Source organism: Silurus aristotelis, assembly GCF_946808225.1.
Source record: "Silurus aristotelis genome assembly, chromosome: 5".
In the NCBI taxonomy this organism is placed as follows: Eukaryota; Metazoa; Chordata; class Actinopteri; order Siluriformes; family Siluridae; genus Silurus; species Silurus aristotelis.
The window spans coordinates 1,260,194-1,267,978 of record NC_139578.1 but is presented as its reverse complement, the minus strand read 5'-3'; positions in this window follow the sequence as shown (position 1 = coordinate 1,267,978).

Genomic DNA, 7,785 nt, shown 5'->3' with positions numbered 1-7,785 from the left:
GGGTTAAGGGCCTAGCTGATGGAATCTTGTTTTTGTGTTAATGAAAATGGAAGTTGGACGGAAAGTAAAAGGGTCTTCTTCTTCTTCTTCTGAAGGCCTGATCGATAGGAACCCTGTGAACTCCACTTACCTTACCTTCGCAGAAGGCCAAAAACAGCTGCGACCTTCTATTCAGAGAAAAAAAAATAAAAAACAAAAAAAAGCTTTTAATCTGTGCAGAAAGGCTCCAGCGCACAGCGCTCTGACAAGGAATGGAGATTTGTGAACACTTATACCATTAAGGAAGAAAAAAACACACACACACACACACACACACACACACATATATATATATATATCGACTGCCAAATATGGTGTGGAGAATTGAATGGAAATGAAAAATATGGCTGTGCAGTAACGCATCCTGGAAAGAAAGTTCATCCCCATTAGTTTCTAAAATCAAGTCCTTAATAAAAAAATTGATCACAATCACGGGTTCTGGATTCTGATTGGTCGCGATGTAGCATTACCGCAAATCTGTATGAAACCCCGTGGCTTTGTTTTGCTCTCAAACCGAAATCATTACACACAGTGACAAAACGAAGGGGCCGAGGATTAGCGAAGAAATCCGCCCCGCAATAAGGGGTTACCAGTGTAAAGGGGACGGCACAAACAAGTGGACGAGTGGAGAAGAGAATTCCCGCTCGGGTAATCCCAAACGCCTCGCCGCTGTGGAATTCCTGAGAAGATAAAACGACTCGCACGTCTTTTGTAGCAGACACGCTCGGCCTTTGGTTGTATTATCAGCCGGAATTAGAGCCTAATCTCTATGAGTGGAAACACTTCATGGCCATCCATCTTTCTCTCTCTCTCTCTCTCTCTCTCTCTCTCTCTCTCTCTCTTTCTCTCTCTCTCTCTCTCTCTCTCTCTCTCTCTCTTTTCTGTTGGATGTCTCTTTTCTGTTGGCTCGTACTGGTTCGGTTTCTTTGTGGGGAAAACCACATTCAAATACCTTTTACAGAAGGATAACAGGGTCCTTGGAATATTGGGCTCCGAGGAAGAAAGTGTCCTGAATTTGGAATTTTTTCTTCAGAATATAGGGAAACTGGGATACTGGGTACACAAAAAACATGTTAACAGGTCCATTTATCTTGGACTACATATATGGGAATTTACAGTCTAAGAAATATGGCGCCCTAAAATAACGATGAATAAGACCTGTAAATATAAAATCTATGTCCTGTGGGAACCTGGGATAATAGTGCTAGGACTGTAGTATCCTAGGAATAAGGAGTTCTGGGAATACAAAATCTTGGGAATATTACCCTGTGATATTAGTACAGGCAATATCTTGTTTCAGGAGGAAAGAGTCCTGGAAATGCATTGACCAGGAAATATGGGAGTAAGTATTAAGAATTAGTAGGGCTAAAAATTCCTGGGAATCTGTAATATTGGGAATTTAGGACCCAGTGGTAATAGTATTGGGAATATGGTGATTTTGGGAAGAAATCATCCTAGGAACACATGGACTGGAAAATATATGAGGCTTTGGGATAAGTATCAGGAATTCAGGCTAATAGGGCTAAAGGTTACTGGGATTATATAACATTGGGAATTTAGGACCCTACAACAAAAATACTGGGAATATCGTATTTCAGGCAGAAAGAGATAGAAAAGGAAATATGGGGCTTTGGGATGAGTATCAGGAATTATGGCTAATAGAGATAAAACTTCCCGGGAATACGTAATTTTGGGAATCTAGGACCCTGCGATAATTGTACTGGGAAAATATGAATAAAGACATACATCTACTTGAAAATATAGAACTCAGAGTAAAAGGGCACTGGGATTAACTTCCTACAAACATTGGGGTGAAAGTAATGGGAAAACAGGCTTCTGGGAATAAATGTAATGGATTACTATTATATAATGGATTTTATAGTCTTGATTATACATAACTATACATGTGCAAGTATTGTGAACTTGAAGACTAATATGAGGCTCGTACAAACCCCCCAGAGGGCACAAGGACACTTTCTTCACCTTTCTGTGACGAACACCGTCCTGTTGAAATCACGGAGGGTTTTCCTGTATCCACTTATATCACCATAAGTTTATAATCGTAGCCTGAGCCGCACCCTGCCAGTGGGATAAGATAACATTGACAGGAACTCAGGCAGCGGCGGGGAATGGCTGAGCTTTGCCCTCTTTGCCATTTCACCCGGTGAAAAAGGAAATGCCGTGACAAAACTCAGTTGATGTGACTGGGTGGATGTGTTGCCCAGCACACCGGGATCACACGTGGCAGAAGCCAAACACTAAAATAATCATAAGTCATCAAGCTAAATATTGGGAGACACGACATCCTGGGATTATTGGGAACTTGGAATGTAAAGACCTGAAACTCACAGACCTGGAGTTATAAGGAAGAATAAAATCCACCAGCATCCACCATTGGGATGTTTTTAACCCTAAATAGGCAGAACCAGGTGAAATGCTAGCACATCCATTAACACTGGGATTCTCCTTTCTTTCTTTCTTTCTTTCTTTCTTTCTTTCTTTCTTTCTTTCTTTCTTTCTTTCTTTCTTTCTTTCTTTCTTTCTTTCTTTCTTTCAGCACTTAAGTCTTCAAGCACTCATCATCACAAAAGCTGAAGCGGCAAAGAAAGACAAACACGTCATCATTTCCAGCATTTTCCGCTAATCTCTATACTCAGCTGCTGAATATTGAACTGAGGAACGTGCCGAGCGAAATCCGACATTACCGTGTCCAAACCGGGTTCGATGAGACATACAGCAGGACTTTATGATAACGAGTCTCTCGTGCTACAGTTGTAGATTTATTAGGTTGCAGATTGAATCCCAAACACTAGTGCTGAGAAGAAAAGCCCAGTAAAACAGCATCATGGATAAAGAACATGGTACTGCATATGAAACATATATTAAAAATATATATAAAATATATATTACAAACATTTAAACTCTTTGCTAATTAGTGGCGATTAAAAAAAAATTTTTAAATATAAAAATCATGCATTTCTATAATTAATATAATAATAATATTATTATTATTATTATTATTATTATCATTCAATTTAATTTTTTTTTTTTTTTTTGCGAAAACCAAAATTGCTTTTTTTAAATTTTTAAAAAGCATTTTAAAAATGTTAATATGGGTTTTTTTTTGTAATTATTATTATTTTATTTTTTTTATGTATATAAAACATATAATTCAGATTTTTGGAAAAACTCTATAAAAGAGACCACATTATCACCATATAAATGGAATAGAAATTTAATTCCATGTTGCTTCTATCACATGTTTGTGAATTTGTACATTTAGAGCACATGGCCCCTTAATGATAAAGAATTTCATCAAGTATGGACTGGAACTGGTCATTAATTTGCTCCAGACCACCATAAAGCCCCTCCGACTGCACAAATCCCGGCTTTTAGACAGGCTGAGTTTGGGTGCTAAAGTGTTAAATTAATTCATGCTCCTTCCTTCTTCCTTTTGTGTCTCGACAAAAGCAGCCGCGGCGGCGTTTGGCCCGACTCTGACGCCGATGACAGATGAGGTTTTATCGACTGTGTTTGCCCAGGTGTCGGCCTGTGCAACCTTTATGCTCCTCAGAAACTCTCTCTTACACACACACACACACACACACACACACACACACACACACACACATGTTTGTCTTACTACCCTTGTGAGGACGTTTCACTGCCACTAATAATAAAGATAATTGATGCTGCTTCTGACTCCGACCATAATCTAGTTTTTGTGTTGTTTTTTTAAAGTAAATGTGTTATTAGATTTGGCGACTTATTAGACCCGATTTGGTTTCAACAGACAATTAATGATAACCAATGTTCTTAATGACCAATCACTAATCACAACCAGTCACTCACTATCACTGGTCTCAACAACCAATCCCTGTGCACCATCATTTTCCAACAACCAATCACTGATTACAGTTGTTCTTATCTGATCAATCAACTTACTATCACTGTCAACCCAACAATCACTGATCACCCTTGTCCTCAAAATTCAATCACTGATCACCAATGTCCTCAAAAACCAATCACTGATCACCAATGTCCTCAAAAACCAATCACTGATCACCAATGTCCTCAAAAACCAATCACTGATCATCAATGTCCTCAAAAACCAATCACTGATCACCAATGTCCTCAAAAACCAATCACTGATCACCAATGTCCTCAAGTAAAAGCAGGAGAAAAAGTAGGAGGAGAAAAATGAGAATAAAAAGGAGAAAAAGCAGAAGAAGAAGCAGGACTAGAAAAAGCAGAAGGAGAAGCAGGAGGAGACGCAGGAGGAGAAGAAGCAGGAGAAGAAGAAGCAGGAGGAGAAGAAGCAGGAGGAGGAGCAGGAGGAGAACCTGAGGCATTTGTGGTGGTGGTGTTTGTTACAGAAGGAACGGAGACACGAGTTCAGGCTCCTTTGTGTTTAATTCGCTGAATGAGTTCAGTCATTAAACCTGCGCTGTTTTGGCTCCAGCTTTCAAAAGGGAGGGATACAGAGCTGTCAATCACAGCCGGTGTTTAGTCTAGTGTGTGTGTGTGTGTGTGTGTGTGTGTGTGTGTGTGTGTGTGTGTTACTCTCTCTCTCTCTCTCTCTCTCTCTCTCTCTCTTTCTCTCTCTTTCTATCACTTGCTTCCAAACTCTTTCTCTTTTTCCCTTTATCGCTTCCTTTCTCTTTATTCCTCTTGATTATCTTCACTCCCCGTGTCTCTCCATCTTCCCTTTACATTTTCATCTTTCTCCTGATTGTCCTCCTCCCCTCTCATCATTCCTTTATGTATCTCTCCCTCTCATCCTTTCTCTGGACTGCTTCCTTTTTTGTCTCTTCTCTCCTTTCTTTTTTCTTACCCGTTCTGCTCACTGTCGCAGTCACTGCCTTTCTCATTTCTCTTTCTCGATTGCATACACTCTTTCTTTCTCTCTCTGTCTTTCTCTCTCTCGCTCTTTCATGCTCTTTGTTTCTCTCTGTTTATGGCTTTATAGCATCAATTGTCTAAACATTAAAGAGAAACAGAGTGAAATGAAACTCTCCGTCTCTCCATCTCTCTGTTTCTGACAAGGCCGAACAGATGATTCATCAACGCTCTGTCTCTCAAAAGCCTTTTTTTCCCACAATGCACCAGTGAACAATGCTGCTGTGATTGCGCCTCTGAGAGATTTGAGTCACGCCGATGATTTCATCCGGATTCACGTTTGCAGCCGCGAGACCATTCGCACCGCCGCTACTCAAATCCGCAGCAGAGCGATGGAGGGATAGAGGGATGGAGGGACAGATAAGGAGTAAAACCCTCCCTGACTCCAAAATCTTTGTGTGGGAAAAGAAAGTCGCTGATTTTATACCCTGAAGACCCCGGCGTTGGGTAATCATTGAACGGCTATAATTGCCCCTAGTGGTCAAGAAAGGAACAGCAACAACGTCCTCAGAAATAATCATCAAACACAAGTGTTTAATAAAATAATGTTGTTTTTAAATCGCATACTTTATTGGGAAAAAAGTATTGGGACACCTGACGTCTGTATCGGGTTTTATAGGACGTCTTTGGAGGCGCTAGCGTCTGCTCTAAACTCTAAAGAATCTTCCTAGATTTTTAAGTTTAGGTTATTATACGAGCAAAACGACGACTCAATATGTAACAGGATGTTTAAAAAGAACATGGTCGTGTCCATAAACTTTTGGCCTCTGAAACGGCACACACACACACACACACACACACACACACACACACACACACACACACACTCCTCCCTGTGTTACAGAATTACTCATAAATCATTCTGGCGCAGCGTACAGGTGCAGTGTGAGTTTACAGGATGATAACAGCTTTTTACGCTTTCGCTCTGAAGATTACACACATCTCCTCTCGCAGCGTCGTCTCGCTGCCGTATTAATTACGCACGATTTAATTACACGCTGCTTTCATGGCTGCTCACACACCCCGAACACCACTGGCTGTTATTAAGGCTCTCGGGAAGCTAACCCGTCGTTTACGCATTAGCGCGCTACTTCGCCTTTTCGTTCGTTCGCTCTTCCCGAAATCCTCCCAAACTTTCGCTTCCTCGCAAAACTTTTTTAAAATCCTGTCAGCTTGTTTTCTATTTAAAGGGGGCTTTTTTAAAATTATTATCATTTATCAATTGTATTTATTACAATCAAAAGCAAGATAAAAGTAAGAAAACACAAATAAAAAGTTTATTCTGAATAAAATTGCTAGCATTCCTTTTCTAGTAAAGAACTCATTAATGCGCATTCATTCTACACTTTTTTGTTCTTGAACGTTCTTAATATTTGTGTGCTTCTGAAATCTTCACTCTGTTCATTCTTATACACAATGACCCACGTCTGATGTGCTAGCGTTAGCGTCTCCACCGCATTAGCATCTCCACATCGCGTTCTCCTGTGCGAAGAATCGGAAAAGGCAAAAGAAAAAAAAGAGGTCTGAGAGCCAAAATGCTTCAGGGGGTTGAAAGAGACATTCTTTGAGCCGAGCAGGCCGCAACACAAACACACACACACACACACACACACACACACACACACACACACACAAATGCGTATAGAGATTTAAAAAATTAGCTTTTGTCCCAAATCCACAGACTAGAGGACCACAATGGCGGCGCTCGTGAACACGTTTTTCCCCTGTCCTCATGAACTACTGAGGAACCGCGATGCTTTTCAGCTCACCGCATGTGTACAGAGTGGATATCTGTGCTTGCTGATTGGATAATTGTGTTAGTTCCTAATAAAGTGATCAGTGAGTTCATCTGTGGAATACAGTTAGAGCTAAATAACACCGATATCTGATTAGCTCATATCACATATCCGGAGGACACAAATAGTTTTGTCCTTTTCCAACCAGAGATGAGCCGAGACCTGCTGCAAGTCATAGCACACACACACACACACACACACACACACACACACACACACACACACACACATGTTCACATCAACTTGTCCAACCGCTTATCAAACCCGACCATTTGAGTGTGTGTTGGTGTCTTTTGGCTGCTAGTGCTCAGGCTAACTTCTGTTGATTTAGCGCAGTCCTTCTTTCACTGCCGGGAAACGGGATCAAAGGTAAATAGAGAGAGAGAGAGAAAGAGAGAGAGAGAGAGAGAGAGAGAGAGAGAGAGAGAGAGAGAGAGAGAGAGAGAGAGCAAAAAGAGATGCATTTTCCCGCAGCAAAATTAATTAAAACGTTTGGCCCTCGTTCCCACCCATCAATTTCTGTAATGTAATTGGTCCAGACACAGAGAGAGAGAGAGAGAGAGAGAGAGAGAGAGAGAGAGAGAGAGAGAGAGAGAGAGAGAGAGAGAGAGAGAGTGGATGTGTTCATGGAAAAATCCAAAAAGGCTGAAAGGGAGACATTATCAGACTATATAATACACCATATCACACTATAACAATATATACACTCTACAACACTATTACTTTATATAACACAACATAACACACTATAACACACTATTACTTTATATAACACACTACAACACACTATAACACAACATAACACAATATAACTTTATATAACGCACTATAACACAACATAACACACTACAACACAAACCTACATAACACACAATTCAACAAACTATCGCACTACACAACACAATATATTATATGACATAAGGCAATTAAACACACTATTACTACAGTGTAACACTATTATGAGGTCATAGTCTGTATTAGCGTTAGCACTGCACATAGCCGCTGAACAGAAAGCGAGGGATGACGTCAGTGAAAGTAAAGACTCGGAGTA